At 37.3% G+C, this 17,059-nt stretch overlaps 1 protein-coding gene across 3 annotated transcripts in view; it reads left to right on the forward strand.

Annotated features, from left to right (window-relative positions):
• The first annotated feature begins 3,829 nt into the window (after positions 1-3,829).
• The window catches only part of LOC129740594 (uncharacterized), a 149,424-nt gene continuing 136,194 nt past the window's right edge, over positions 3,830-17,059 (forward strand). For 2 of the 3 annotated variants that reach the window (XM_055732302.1, XM_055732298.1), the window contains exon 1: positions 3,830-3,987. The gene's annotated coding sequence lies outside the window, so the exon portion shown is untranslated. Of the gene's footprint in view, positions 3,988-4,419; positions 4,558-17,059 lie in introns of those variants that run through there. The other variant, XM_055732300.1, reaches the window with a different exon arrangement.

The raw sequence follows: 17,059 nt of genomic DNA on the forward strand, positions 1-17,059 counted from the left end.
AGTTTATATTTGCAATTCTAACATACAGGAAAAAAAATCATTCGTTAGAACAAAAGGCAGGTTTTTGAAAACATTGATCATCTTTTTAATTTCGGTGAAGCGAATTTCTCACCGTCATCCTTGATAAATAAAAAATCGCAAAATGGCTTATTAAGGTTGTAAAATTAGAATAATGAAAACTTGAAATTGAAGGTTAGTTATTGAAATATCATTTAAAAAGGATTTTAAAAAAATTATTTCAACGGTATATACAGAAACAAAAAAAAACATCTTTATCATACTTTTCAATACCTAGTTGACAATATTAATTAAAATCAATTAATGTTTTTCCGATTAATAAGGTCAAAGTAAATATTCATAAACTCATTAGAAAAAAAAATTTTAGATCAAAATAATTGATTTCAATAGAAATCAGAGCTTTGTTATAAAAAACTTTAATCATCCTACTTGATATTTAATCCTAGCTACCAATTTGCAAAATCAAATTAGTTATTTTTTTCTGAACAACCATGCACCAATTGATTTCGAAACAGAATACTTGCATTAAGCCATACGCAAAAATTGGTCATAGTATTAAATCCAAACATTGGTCAAAGTATTAATTATTCGAAATCCATTACAAAATACTTATGGTAATATATTAGGCCGTATTGAAAATGAATGAGATTAAATACGGCATAATACTTAGCTGCTGTTTACTGCAAACTACTTTTTTTTGCCAGAGGACATTCCGGGAAGAGCATTTTATTTTTATTTCATTTATTTTCTGTAACTGTAACATCGGAGTTTGAAGGAAGCCGCCAAAGTGCAGACATTCCACTGATTAATGAATTATATAAAATACAATAAAACTTTTCTAAGGATAACAATTTTGACACACGTGGAAAAAAAAATTTCATCCTGTTTCGTCAAAGCCTACTTCACTTCCAATCATATCTCTATTTATTTTCTTTTTTTTTTTGTTCAAAAAGTGAACTAGATATTGGCACAGAAACTTTTTTCTGTTTGTTTTATTTTAACTACAGAAGGTTAATTGCCCTTGTTAGAAAAAGTATCCCATGAAGCTTTTGAACTTTTATTCAAAGATCCGTTGTGCTTTAAATCCCTGTACTGCACTCCACGGAGAAAATAGACGATACTGGTTCGAATTTTTTCTGCTAATTACACCAATCATCAAGATGTAGCTGATTTCTTTGCATTCAACTATAAACATTGCATTCAACTATTTGGTCAACAACAAACTGCGGATTGTCCTTATGCAATCTATTATGAATATAGTAGTTTCAACTCTAACAGCATAATAAATTCGTTTGTAAATATGGTAGATTCAACTACAATCGTATGATTGATATTAGGTATTCAACTATAAATATGATAGATTCAACTAAACAATTCTGATTAACCTCTCACATTGATCTATAATAATGATAGATTCAACTATAAATTTCTGATTGTCAAATCTTCTAACCATGATAAAGTTCAGTGCCCCAGCGAGAACTCGTCGATCTAATTCTGTGCTTTCATATAAAATCCACCGAACATCATATGGCTACAAGAAAACCATTCAGTGCAATGATGCGTATTCGACGAGGAGTGTAGGACAAAAAGAACGACGCGTGGGCGGCATTAGTCGAGAGAAGCACCCGTCGAAACCCCAAAACGTCGAAATCACCGACAGCGGAAGAGACAGTGAGTCCAAATTTTCCCAGAGAAAAAGCACCGCCTGGTGAAGGAGAGGCTCTAGGAGCTGGAGCAGCTGCATCGTTCCCATGAAACACACAGATTTTTTTTCGATTTTTCTAGTTATCAATAACTTAATTTTTTTAAAATGTTTATCCGTTTCTGGTGAAGGATCCTAAATGAATGTTTATTTTTGATGTTGAAAAGTGTTGGTGAAACAACTTGCATAATGTCGAGAACACAACCAGCGACAATCAGGACATTCTTTCATTGTTTTAATGAAAGGTAGATAAATAATCGTTAAAAAATAAACGTGTGTCCTGTTTTATTTTATTTTACTACTGATTGTTCAACAAAATTAGTCAGCTGATCGGTGAAATGAACCGAACATTTAGCAAAAGATAACCAAACATCAAATATTTCAGGTGTACACACAAAATTGATTCACGAAATTCGAGTTTTCATCAGATTGCCATCAAATTTTCAGGGATTGCAGATGGCTTGCCAAACCAGGAATTTATTCGCAAATTTGGACATCTTCTGAGTGCGGACATGCTCTGGAACGCTGAACTTATCATTGGCCGTGAAAAACAGATTGCCTGGGATCTGTTTGATGTCGGCCTTCACATATGTTTCGTCTTCCATGATGCAGCATTCAACTTTTGTCACCATATTGAGGTACAACTTCCTAGCACGTGTTTTAGCGGACTTGTTCTGCTTTGGTCGCGATTAGGGACCTTTTGTACTTTGAACGATCGAAGCCCAGCATTAGATTTGGCCTTCTGGACAAAACTTCGGCTTAGGTGCAGCTTCATAGCCACATCTCAAACGGAGGCGTTCGGGTTTCGGTTGAAGGCCCCAACTACGCGGTTGTGATTTTTGTGTTGTACGGAATGCTTTTTCTTTCACTTCTGGGCTTCCGATCGGTGGTCAATCGTTCCTTGAACCACTTAATCATTCGCGACACCGTGGAATTCGCGATTCCCAACGTTTTAGCGATGGAACGATCCTTGTTCTCGTGATGAATGCGCAAGATTTTATCACGCACGAGTTGTTCTTTCGACTCCATTTGCGCGAGTTTTGATCACAGGACTTTTAAACTTGCAGGATGTAAACAATGAACTGTGAACAAAATCCACCCAAATTTTCAATAAATTCTACCCAACAGTTAAAAAGTTAGAGCAATTTCATAGTGTGGCAATTTCATCGCGGACACCCTTAGTGTTCAGTGCAATATATTTGTTATAGACAATTACCATTTTGCTTCATTAAATGTGGCTTATGGTGAAGGTCAGTTGTCAAAACAGTTGCCTCCTGAGCCCGATCTTCATTCGAACACAGTTGTACCGGATAAGTTTTTCAATATCTGTCCGCCAACTGAATCGTTGATTTACGTCGACAATATGGAAAATAAATTTGAGATTTGTTTCGTTGAAGCAACTGATATGACAGATGTTTCGGAGTACTGCGTTTGCAAATGGAGCCTTTTCTATCCTGGATTCGATGTTCTTCTTGTTACCATTCTGGATTATCTGGCTATCAAGATAGTATTGAGACACCCTAGTTTAGTCATTCACTTGTCGAAGCGTGTTAGAAAATTTTAAAGGAATCAATTAGATTAGTTTTTACGAAATCCTCATAGAGTTAGTTCAGAGTTTTAAGCTTTAGGTAATTTATGTCTATGGTATGATTTGATAGTATTTTCTCCCAAAATTATCAAGCTTCCGTATATGTACCGATTTTGAAGTTCAACATTCAACAGAGGCTTCCAACAACCTAACCATCAATTCTACTGAAGCCATGCTTTCCATGGTCTCTTATCGCGCGCAGCTCTCAGTAACTAACAAGTGGTGAGTGGTGGGAAATTCACCACCAGAGACTCCCCGAACGGAGGAGCCTCCAATTAAGCTTGGGCACCGCACCATGGCGGTTGACTTTAACATGGACTTGGAAGGCAATCACGTGCCAGCCAGCCAGCCGCCCAAACCTCGGAAAAGAAGCAACGCGCAAGCGAGAAAGAGAACGCGCACCACCAATAACCTGCCCTAACCAGGCTTACTGGCTGAGGCGCAGCGCGCGCGCCAACTTTTCGACGGCTTAGCTCAACCGACTGGAGGAACTCAGCTGACGGCTCAGTTGGTCGCGATCCGCGGGACCAAAAGCGCTAGTTTTTCACCTTCTCTTCGTCTCTACGGGCGTCGTCGTCTGAGAACTTTCGATTTCGTTGGAGTTCTCTAAGAGGAGTTGAGCCGCTTCAGGCTTTGAGTGATCTTGGTTCTGGAACTAAGCGGGAACGATATTTTACCGGTTTGTTTATTATTATTTTTTATCATTCATTTAAAAAAGGGATTTCACGCCTCACTGCGATCGATTAGTTGGGTTCCGGTGGACGAGACTTGAAGTAAGCAGGAAGTTTCGAACTAAGTGCCAAAGTGGATCGCCAAGTCGTAAAGTTTAATTTGCATCCCAACGATTCGGGTGGAAATCGATGGGGGTGATTAGAAATGTAGGAATTACTTCGTCGAAACCGGTACCTGGCACACATGCCAATCTGCTATTAATTAGTTTATTAAAAATGAAGGAAATTTGATTCCCAAGTTTTAACGCCTCATGTATCGCGACCCGGAATCTTTGGCAGTCGAATAAATTCCCCGCCAAATGTGACAGTGACCTGTGAAGATTACTATCCGGCTGCCAAATGGAAACCCTGTCGTTAAGCCAGGCCGGCCGTTTTAAGTCGGATCGGATTTAAAACCAGCTAACCTAATTTCGACCTGGACAACAGATTCCCCTTCCCTGGCTCTGGAGACAAGAATAATCGGGCAACGAAAAAAAACCCGTGCTCAGCGACAGTTAATTTACCAAACAGGCCGGAAAGTGAGTAAATGCATTCTGGGTCGTCAACTTCCGCGAGTTCCCTCAAAGTAGAAAAATAAAATAAACCCGGGAAGAATTGAGAAGTGAACGGTTGACCCGAGATTACTCTGGTTACAATTTGTCCCCCATTCCCTGGTGAAAGTACACCCAAGTAGTGACCACACTGTAGTTGTTCTCAGATTACTTAAAGTTGAAACGGAAGAATCTCCTCCTCGGACATCCCTCCTCTGCCACAATGTTGCTCAAAAAAAAATGACCAGTTGTTTGGCAATGTGACACGATTTAACGAGCCCAGCTCTTCTGTGTGTGGTGCTTAGCTAATTATCCCATCTCCGGAACTGGTCCGATGGCGGCCGATTGAGAATTCTCAACCCTAGAGCTTCTGCCGGAAAGGTCGAATCAATTGATGGTAAGTGATTATGTATTTTGCAGTAATCTTCTTCAGGGCTTTTGGGACCAGTTATGTGAACTCATAGGAAAATAGGATTCTCACTATCAGCTATTGAGTTTTCTGGGTAATTGAAAAAAATTTTATGTCTTGAGCTGCAAGATAATATAATTACATATTTAATATTATTAATTTGAGAAGAGACCTTTAACCATTAATATGGATTTCATATCCTAAATAAAAAGTCATATTTAAGTTGTTCTAAATTTTCATTAAGGTATGCATCGTCTTTATTCGTGGAAAAAATTAACTCCAAGGGGTTCCGACTATCGCTCGATTCACACCTCAGATGAAAATGAAAATTAATACTTTTTCAATAACTAAAAGGTTTGGGGATCTGCGGGAAATATGCTCTCGCTTCAAGGAATCGTTCGTGAATAAAGCTAGCAATCCAGTAGATTCGGCGTTATATTTGAAGATTAACCTTTACAGAAACACACAAACAGGAACACTTAATTTAATAATAAATTAAGTTTAGGTCCTAATCGTAAAATTTTTATAAACTTTCAAAAGTATGATTTCCGTTCCGTTTGGGAAAAAGTGCGCATATACATAAATTTAAGTGTCTCCGAAAGTGTTGGCAAGGTAAATAAAGTTCAATTGGACAGGGTGGCCAGATGGTATTTTTTTAAATTTGTATCGGCCTCATGAAAAAAATCTGTATTTATCTGTATTTGAACTAAAACTTCTATTTCTGTTTTCAGTGTTAGATTTTGCTTAGCATGTAAGTTGTAAATGTGTTTTAATGGTTTTAACGTATTCAGAATACAAAAATTGACAAATAATTTCATTAAATGAACATACAAAACACTCTCTTATTCCTCTTTCTAGTCATTATTAAACCTTCATACACCGCTTTTGTTTTAGACTTCTTTACATATAATTTTTAATAGTCAAAATATAACATAAAAGAGTATAAAAACTTTGTATGAATTTTAAAATTTTATGAAATTCATGAACATTAGCCTCGAAATGCAATGTTTAGATATGTTGTTTTACCAGCCGTTTCGACAAAACAAGAAATCAGAAGCAGCAGCCTTAGAAACCTGCGCTTCCTAAGCCATTCCGTCTTTTTCCACCGATAGGCCAAATCAATACAAACAATCAGCAACAGTAGCCCTGAAAACCTCTGGGGCGGGATTATGGAACTCGAAACAATCGAGTTTCGTTCGATTCGACCAACTTTGGCATTACCGATCTCGATTCGAATGGAACATTTCGAGATGATCTACTACCCGATTTACTCGAAATCTAGTATGTGAAAATTTAGAACTCGAACGAGATTCGTAATACTGATGCTAATTCGATTCGAGTTCAACTCGAAACGGGTAACTCGAATCGAATAGGATTCATAATTCCACCCCTTCCTGAGCCATTTCCGTTTTTCCACCGGTTGGCCAAATCAAAGCAAACAAACAACAGAAGCTGCCGGAAAATCTGCCCTTTCAAATGCATTCCGTCTTTTTCCACCGGGAAACTAAACCAAAACAAAAAAACAGCAGCAACACTCTCAAACATCTGCGCTTCCGAAGCTTTCCGTCTTTTTTTCCACCGGATGGTCAAATCAAAGCAAACAATCAGCAACAGCCGAAAAATCTGCGCTTCTAAACCCATTCAATCTTTATCCACCAGAAAGCCAAATCATAACAATCAGTCAGCAGCCGCAGCCTTTGAAATCTGCGCTTCTTTAGCCATTTCCATCTTTCTCCACCGGTAAGCCAAACGAAAACAAACAATCAGCAGCAGCAGCAGCAGTCTTGAAAATCTCCGCTTTCAAAGCCATTCCATCTTTTTCCGGTAGCCGAATAAGAAACAATTTTGATCGTAGCAGCAGCCTTTAAAATCTGTGCTCCCTGTGCCAATTCGTCTTTCTACCGGAGGCCGAATCAGAAACAAATTTTTCGTATTAGCAGTTTTGATGATCTGCGCTCTCTGTCCTTATTCTACCAACTACGCCATTGTCGTGATTTTATGATTCTTATGCATCTCAATTCAGAGATTCCCTCACGTCTTTCACTCACTAGAATAGATCAATGACTAACTTTGTTATGTTTGTTTTGCATCGTGTTGCCAAATTGACAAATGTTGCACCAAAAATTATAGATACAAAGATACCTAGCTCTATAAAATTTTCCTACAAATCCAACAGACAATCTTTTAACAAACATTAACACCATCTACTGACAGAAAAGTTCGAAATTTCTCGATAATTGAAGTTTTCGCTAGTACCCCTCATTTCTGGAGATTAAAATGCACTCTGACATAATTTTTCCCATTTTTGAAGGAAATCTATGCCAATTAAAAGGTAACTTGCTTTATGCGCAATCAAATTTCTCGATTAAAAAGTAAATATAATAACAGACGAGAACTGACGTTCACAAAGTCCTTATGTTTTCTCTCTTCCGTTAGATAAATTAAAATTGAATATTCTTGTAAAACATAATGTCATTTTAAATAAAAATTTGAATACATTGATTCCCAAAAAAAATTGTGACAATAATTACAATCTTTAGAGATGTAAAAATTGATTTCTATCGGAGCAAAGCTATTAAGATTTTTAGCAGCTTAGAATACAATCAAGGAACGTAATGTGATTATTTTCAGTTTTGACGACTGTTTGTCAAAGGTATATCAAATGAACTTTATTTTCCAACCACAGTGGTGGCTTTTGGTTGTAGTTTCTACTGGATTGTTACGAAATTTATGTTATTCACTTACACTGATAGACAAAAGTATTCAACTCACGCTAACTCATCGCATTTATTGGAGTTTACACAGTATCTTCAACTAGTTTGTGATAATTGCACATTTTTATATGTTAATAGATTCTGGGCAATGTTTTCGGAATTCTGAAAATTTCTACACTAAACTCTTCTTCCATAAAAAGAAGAGAAAATGTTAACACTACGAAAAATTACATCAGAACACTGAAAGTGTCTAATACTGCTAGTGTATGTTCTTTGGATGTTTTGGAAATTAGCGTTCACTAAAGCTGGACCATGGATAAAAATTCCAAGAAACATTGCTGAGGATTTTGCGATCAAGGGTTTTTGGCGATGTGGCTAGGTTTTCATTTTGATTGGTGTGGTATTTTATGAATCAATAAATTACACGTGTTTACACCAGATAGTAACCTTTATTATTGTACTTCAGTGATGCCAGTATTATTTTATTATTATCGTTTACACTCTTAAACACAACACCACATCTTCCCTTTTTTATAAAAATTAAACAGCTTGACAATCAATCTTCGAAACGGGCAAGTTTTCTTATAGCACACTGTGGACGTTCAAGAATCTCCTGCTTTGATTCCTCGATTACTTTTGGTGCTACACGAAGTTCCTCGCATCCTTCTGCTTCCCTTGACACCACAAGATCTGAAATTTCGTAACCATCGGTTTCCATTTCGGTAGGCTCCTCTCCTGGTCCTTTAACTGCATCTGCTGGAACTTGCTTGAGGTGGCTTGTATTTCGATCATAGAACTTATATGGCTTTGGGTCCAGAACCGTAACTCTTGAACCTTGTCTAGATTTTACTTCCACAGCTGTTGGCTTGAACGTTGTAGTAAGCTTATTCCCAGGCAAAACGTTCTTCATTAGAACCATATCTCCAACAGCGATGGCCGAAGGATGAGCTCTGCGACGTCGATCCTCCTTTTCCTTAAAGATTTGATCTCGATCTCTAAAATCAGATGGTGGAGGGGCTGCTGAGATGTCTTGCAACGATGGAAGTTTCGTCCGTATAACTCTGCCAAACATCAGCTCGCTAGGAGTCTTTCTCGTAGTACTATGCGGGGTAGAATAGTACATCGACAAATAGGTAAGAAGGTCTTGCTTCCAATCATTCTTAAGCGCTTGGCTTATTTTTAAGCGCTTTTCTAATGATCGATTTTGGCGTTCAACGAGGCCATTTTCCTGTGGCCAGTATGGTGTTGTTTTGTTTAATACTATACCTTTTTTACGACAGTATTCATCAAATTTAGAACTAACGAACTGACGGCAATTATCTAAGGTGATCGGGTTTGGGTATCCCAATCGAACAAATATCTTCTCTAAACGATCAATAGTTTCACCAGCTGTTATTATCTTGAGGTTTTCAACTTCCTTGTAGCGGCTGTAATAGTCAATAATGACCAACAAATAGTCACCACACGGCAGTGGGCCCAGGAAGTCAATAGCCACGTCCCTCCAAGGTGCATCGGGCAGTTTCCTTCTCTGCATAGGTTCCGGCCGATCAGGTTGACTCACCACCATACAACCCTGACATTTATCTACAGTTTTTGCACTCATCTCGTCCATACCCGGCCACCAGCATGTCATACGCAGTCTTTGTTGCATTTTTGTGCGACCCGGATAACCCTCGTGAGTCGTGACCTAGCTGAAGCATACGTTCTCGGAGTTTTTCTGGAATGATCAACCGAGATCCTCGAATAATCATTCCTCCAACTTTACCAAGTTCATTCCTAAATGGGTGATATGGTTTCAGGCGAGCTGAGGCGTAGTTCCAAATCCCTTTGTCGAGAAACTCTCTTAGCTCAGAAAGCTCAGGATCATCTAAGGAAGCGACTTCTAGTTCATCTATGTCAATGGCTGTGGACTCGATCACGTTACGTACATATACGGATCAAATTCATCTACAGCTGTTGTCAGAGCAAGACGGGACAAGGGATCAGCTTTATTTGCTTTACCCTTGCGGTAAACAACAGTATAACTGAACACCTGAAGTCGCAAAACTCAGCGTTCAATACGGAGGCAGGGTGTTGAGGTTGGAGCAAATATTGCTTCAAGCGGTTTATGGTCGGTTTCCAACTCGAAATGGATTCCAATCAAGTATATTTGGAACCTCTCTACGGCCCATACCAACGCTAAAGCCTCCTTCTCTGTTTGTGCATAACGCTTTTCGGCATCGGTGAGGCTCTTGCCGGCAAAACAAACCGCTCTTGGCTGCCCTTCAAAAAATTGTATAAGTACAGCCCCCAAACCGACCGGAGAGGCATCAGCTACGACTCTGGTAGACAGTTTAGGATAAATCTCCTATGATGGATATGAGGTGATTAAACGCTACTTGTTCTTCAGACCCCCACTTGAAAGGATTGTAACTCTTGGTTAATTCACGGAGTGTATATGAAATTGTAGCCAGATTCGGAATAAAGGAGCCAACATAATTTACAAGGCCGAGGAAACTACGCACTTCCTCCGAAGTGGCAGGAGCACGGAATTTCTGTACCGCCTCAATTTTGGATCGCGACGGGGTCATACCATTTTTGTCAAAACGATGTCCTAAAAAGTCGATTTCGGACATTTTGAATGCACACTTTCCTTGGTTCAAGAGTATATCATGGTGACGAAACTTTCCTAGCGTTTTCTGAAGCGCATCGTCATGCTCTTTTTCAGATTTCCCAAAAACGAAGATGTCGTCAATAAAATTCACTGTGTTGGGACAATCTGATAATATCTGCTCGATTACCTTCTGATATTTCTCCGGAGCACAAGAGATCCCGAACATTAATCTCTTATACCGATACAAACCTCGATGAGTTATAAAGGTGGTAAGCGGTCTACTAGCAGCGTCAGTTTCCAGCTGATGAAAAGCGTCCTTGATGTCCAATCTTGAAAATATTGTTGCCCCGTTAAGCTTCCATCTGATGTCTTCAATAGTAGGTAGCGGATGAGTTTCCCGTAGTATCGCTTTGTTCACTTGACGCATATCGATACACAATCTTAAATCACCACTATCTTTCATCACAACGACTAAAGGAGATACCCATCGGATGGGTTCAGTAACGGGTTCGATGATATCTTTTGCAAGTAGTTCATTAAGTTTTTCTTTAACCCTTTCGAGTGTTGCAAAAGGCAATCTCCGAAGTCTTTGTGAAACCGGCGGCACAGATTTATCGATAGGTAGACTGATCTTGTATCCACGAATTTTGAAAAACGGGCGGATTGATGTTACCTTATGGAGTGATTCCCTTTGGCTAGGCAGATCCACTATCAAAACATCCAGACTAGAAGCTGTCTTCCTTCCCAAGAGTGGTTGTGGACTTTTACTACATAGAAAGTTGCCACTGATTTGAGTTGCTTATCTCCGTCGTTGATTACAATTTCTGCTGTGAACCTATGACTGTCAGGCAGTCATTTGGCAGTCATTTTGAGCGTATGCTTTGAACTGCCTGTCCGGTGGAAGAAGGCCCTCCAGTAAAGCAACACCGTTGCGCGCCATGACCTGTCGGAAACTTGGTTATTTAAAGTTCTAATTCAACCATAATTTAATTATTTACCTGTCATGTTTTTGCCTTTCTTTCAGAAAGGTATAGTTATCGGTCGATTTGGGAGATCATTAATTATGGGTCTTAGATATACCTTTATAGGTACCTATCGAATCAGCTCGACGAGTTCAGACGATGTCAGTGTATTTGTGTGTGTTGGTGTGATTTTTTGTAAACTTTTTCCACACGTTTTTGCGAAACTGGGAAGTACAATAAATATGATTTTTGTCTTAAAAAATTTGATTTTTTTCCCTCTTCAATGTATAAAAGAAAGAAAAAAAAACAAAATAGTTTGAAAAATAAATTTTCATAGTAATTATCATCAAATCATCACTCCAAAAAACGTGTCAATTGGCCTTGCTAGCCACAACCAGCAATCACTAAAATCAAGATTATCGTATACTAGCTGACCCGTTGTGCTTTGCTACACCTTCCGAAAACAAATGTAATTTGTAAAAATTTATTCAAATTTAGATTTTAGAGAGCATTTTTTTAAATCATACTTCAGAACCAACAACTTTGAAATGAGAGCTGCAGCTGTAGTTCTGAATTGCAATTCAAAGATGGTATATATTATTTACTGAAACTTGATCTCTAAACTCGTTTTTCAGGATCTGAAATTTGTACTCTGTACCCAAAAAACCCTTTTTAAATATGGTCCCTTCTTTGAAAAGCTCTTCATCTCAAATTTACATGGGAGCTCTCCCATCTTTTCCTATTTTGTCCCACACTGCTTGAAGAAGGTAGGCAAATTTAACATGCTCGAGTTGACATAATACTAATTGAACGAAAAAGATTTGCATATTGGAATTTATTGCAAATTGCAGTTTATGGAGTGAGAATTTTTTAAATCGATGAATAGCGTGAATCGAGACAGTTTTTTGAGTATATTCCTTATAGTCTGTATTATTAGTACTTCCAGCTCCTGAAAAGCTTTTGATGGGGTATTTTTTGGAGTTGAAAAAATAAGCTAAAGAAATTTGAAAAAAAAACGATGAAAAGGATTTTTATTAACCATTTTCAAACAGCTTTTTTCACCATCCTCGCCTACGAAGCAGTTTGAATATCTATCCTTTTTGCGCCAAAATTATGTTAAAAAAATTGTTTTGCCATATTCCAAACTTGTGGACATGAGACATTATAGCTTGAAGTTTTTCCAAACAGCACTTATCATGGAAATGAAAAATATATTAAATTAGTTATGTATTAAATACAGTGCAAATTTCTTTTTTTTTAAATAAATTTACTAAGGCAAAAAAATATAAATATTCAAAAAAATATCAGTTGCAGAAATTCAAATATTCAAAAATGTTTTCAAAAACAAACTTTTAAGTTTACATTTGTCCCGTATATTGGGGTAAATGTCAATGCAAAGCTTATTTACAGATGCGTCAGAGTAATGGCTTTAGAATGAATTTAATACGTATTCATGTTTTTTGTTCTATCAAGTTTCACCGATATCTGCAGCATTCCTGCAGTATAAGTTTATGTTTTTACTCCACTTTTAACGAATGCCAGGAATGACCTTCATTTACAAATACATTTAAGAATTTTCAATATCCGCTTCAGTTTCAACATTCGGAAAACTCCTTCTGGTCTTTCCAACCTATTGAATCATTTTGAAAATGAATTTCTTAAAAGATCGACGTTTGCCCTTGCCCCACCGTGTAAGTTGACAGGAGGGAATATTGTTTTTAACACTATAGGGGTATACTAAAAATTTCTCATAAAAATGTTGCCTCCAGTTGAATATCAGTTCTTAAGTCTCGCTTTTCAAAAACGAAGCGGATCAAAAGTCTCTTTTATGCAGCCATGTAACACAAAAACACTTTTCATGTTAATCAATAATCATTCATGTAATCAAAAAGTACGATGGTTTTTTCAGATTTTTTTAAAATAAAAAGCTCCCAGTTTCATTTCTAAATTCGTTTCAGTGGTGTTTTTGGGCCGAAGTAACAATTTCTAGAAGAAAACATAATTTTTAATTTTTTTTAACATAAAAATTGAACGTTTGAACATGTTCTAATGTTTCTTGAATGAAAAGTCGAATGCTACCTACATTAACACGAACTAAATATGGAAGTATTTTTGCAAAGCTTTCAATTGGTTTTGATTCGATTGATAAAATACCAATCCGCAACACATCTAGGTTGCATATCGCTCCCACGTGCATAAGAAACATAGGAACTTGGTTGAGAAACTGGCGCCTGATTGTTAAATTTTTCCAGCGATCAATGAACAGTATGCTTTAGTTATATCCATTTGCGACGACGTTTGCTTGATCATAGAGACGAAAAAACAAACCCCTCAAATAAAAGAAAATCTCAAAAAATAGATGCCATGACTTTTCAATTTCAGATTTTGGCCAAAAAAAAGTTGGTACCGTCAAACGGGGCATCATGCAACAGCGGGGTTCGATGCAACATTTATATAACACTACATTGAATCAATTTTTAATTTAATGTATTGTAATAAAGTTATCTTTTAATGATAACAAAATGATGATGACATAATTTCTCACATTTTAAGCTAGTTTTCTTAAATTTTTATATTTTTAAGTAAAATTTGAAAAATTGAGCAATAAATGTACAATTTTTAACATTTTTTGATGCCGAAAAAAACTTTACCCAGTATGACGGATCGGCTTGATAAAATTATCTACAAACTTTTTACTGGTTTCCTCATGTTGTATCAACATTGTTGGTCTAAAAATATTTTTCGAACAATCACCCAATTTTTTTAAATAAATATTTTTAAAATTCAGTTAGGTGTCTGGGGTTAAATGCAACAAAATGCAAATCAAAGAAATACCTTGTAAATCTCGTTTCCATGTGTTGGAATATGAATGTTTTGCATCACGCGTTTGTGAACATTGAAATTTCATTCATCCAAACATTTATTTTTATAATTTCAGCTTTTAGAATTTTTCGTAGTATTATTTAACCCCTAAATGTATGCAGCATCCTTATTTTCATAAAAAATGTGAAAATTAGTTTTAACAGACCCAAAAACTACAGCAATTGGTATTGTCATGCGTAATGGTCTTAAAGGCATCGCCAATATATCAAAAACTATAAATTTTTGTACGTGTTCATTAGATTTTTCATTAAAAACAAAGTTTGTTGCAAGTTACCCCATTTTCTAAGGAGGTTGAAAATCGCATGTTTTTAGAAAATTAAAAATAACTGAAGAAACCTATAATTTTTCTAACTACACCAATTTGATATCCCAGCATCCTTTAAACTTTTGATGGAAAAGAGGTAGGATTAACTGTGAACATAAGTTTTTTAGAAGTTATTGAAGTTGAAAATTGTCGCATGTTGCCCCAGTTGACGGTACCTACATATATGTTTTATTCGATCGACAACATGTCAATCTGCGTCTCATCTATAGGCGTCATTCATAACCATGTGCTGTACAAATGAGCTAGGAATCAAGTAGAAAAAAAAATCACATCAAGGCTTCATATCGCCACCCCTTGCATTGAAAATATTCTTGGTTGAGAAATACGCGCCAAAATATTTCCACTGATCAGTATGCTATGCCACGGTTACTATCCTTTTGCGACGTTGGCTCGCGACGCCTCGACCTTGGAAACGAAAAACAAACCGCCCAAAGGAAGAAAAAATCTCGAGAAAATGTATGTCATGACTTTAATTTGTTCCGAAAAACTACAAATTTAGTATGGAAGCCCCCCCTCCCTTAAGTCGGATGGAGTTTTGACTATTACAGAAACCATCCCCGGCCTCAAAAACCCTCAGATGCAAATTTTGACGATGATCGGTTCAGTAGTTTCCGAGTCTATAGGGAACAGACAGACAGACAAACATTCATTTTTATATATATAGATATGACGTCAAATTATACGTGACGTCATAGATACGCGCTTGCTATCTAAAAGTATGGACCTGTCGATGTGTGGAAGGGAGAACAGACAGGCTTCACTCCCACTCAGGTTTGATGTCATCGTGACAGAAACCGTGTAGGAGGAAGACGACAGTTCAAATTTTCCCAGCTAATGATTGTATTTTTCATTTTAATGGTTTAGTTTGAAACCGAACCATTTCAAAAATTTCGGAACCGAAGCTCCGAATTATTGAACATAAAAATGGTTTTCACCAAGGGGTACGACCCCGAAATTTATGAAGTCGTTGGTGAGTACGTCATGCCCACACTGCATGGTACGAAAGCAATAGTAACTTCGCCCAACATTATATTCAGGAACAGATTGCTCTGAGAAGGGGAAAACAACACGGGTACGCGGACGATGTATGCACATCCTCTCATCTTCTCACGTGCCGTTCGTGCTTACGAAGCTTTTTCTTAAGCAGCAACGACAGGAGAGTATTTCGCCCGTGGAAGCAAATTAACACGTTCGTCGCCACGCTCATTTTGCTAGTTTTACTAGAAGGGCCCAAAGAAATTCTAAGAGCGAGAAAGAAAAGAGGGAGAGTTCCCAGATTTGCAACTTGAGGCCAAACTGAGCGGCTAACTTGAGTAAGAGAGCGTCACCTGCTTTTTGATGTGACGGGGCCCCCCAGGAAATACACCCCACGGTGTGCCAAAATACGTTATTAAAAATAAAAAATGACCACCAAAACGGCACTCGACATTCGAAAGATATAGTATTCAGGCATCTATCCTGAAAGTTTGGAAATGTTTCATCGGGCTTTTTTGAAATTAGAGCGATTTTAAATTTTAAGTCAATTTGCATTAGATTTCCAATGGGGGTTTTCGACCTTATGATCTATGACCATGGATTTTTCTGACTACACATATTTTTTGACAATCACCCAGTTCAATGACTTTATAGAAAATTTCATGCCCGACAACTTTGTGGAAGACTGGAAAAAGATTTGAGTTGATCCTGAAAAGTTATTGGCAATTTTCTAAAACTTTATTAGACTGATTGAAATGTTTCCATGTTTCTTAAGTTTTTTTTCAATTCCGCTTCACTAAAAAGCGAATATCTTTCCAGGCGTAGTTTGAATCGTTTTTGGGTCTTCAACCATTTTTATCGTGCTTAAAATGTGATTAGTCGAACAAGGCAAATAGCTTGATATTGGCTTTAAAATAGTCATTTTTGATTACCTTCTTAGATTCAACAATAAAAATAAACGATATTTTTTATTTAAAATTATAAATCAACACAGATGACCATTGTTATAGTCCACTACAGCATTTAAGAGATGATCATAGTACAACTTCGATGTATCGGGGGTTTGATATCGTTTCCACGATTCTGAAAAATCATGATAAACACTCTCCGAGGCTTGCTCTCCGAATACACCCAGCGATTTTCCGGTGTATTCGCGAAAATCCTTTACATGGAATCGTAGAATGTGGAATTTGGAAGAGTTTGGCAGTTTAAGATTCTCCCACACTGTAGAAAACTCATCAATGAGTGATGTGTATTCGGAATCTAAGTTTTCCTTAAAGCATGCCTTGTTAATCTCCTGGAACAGCTTCAGTGCCTACGATATCGGTATTTTTCAGTTTTAAGTGTTTTTTTTATTTATCTATTTTACTTACCTTTAAATGTTCTTGCACATCAAAATGACCTGCAAGCACATCTGAGAAATCCATTAGATTATGGTATGCTTTCCCTGTGAAACCAAACGTTTGTTGGAGATGCCTCACTCCTGCCTTTGCAGTCCACAATTCTGCTAGCTTGGATACGTTTCTGCAACTGCCTTAAACAAGGCATCCACGATTCCGAGAGTTAAGATCAAAGACGGTGGGGGAGCGGCAGTTCATATTAGCTGATCGCCAGATCCTTTGAAGAGTG

Source organism: Uranotaenia lowii, chromosome 1 (genome assembly GCF_029784155.1).
Source record: "Uranotaenia lowii strain MFRU-FL chromosome 1, ASM2978415v1, whole genome shotgun sequence".
NCBI classification, from domain to species: domain Eukaryota; kingdom Metazoa; phylum Arthropoda; class Insecta; order Diptera; family Culicidae; genus Uranotaenia; species Uranotaenia lowii.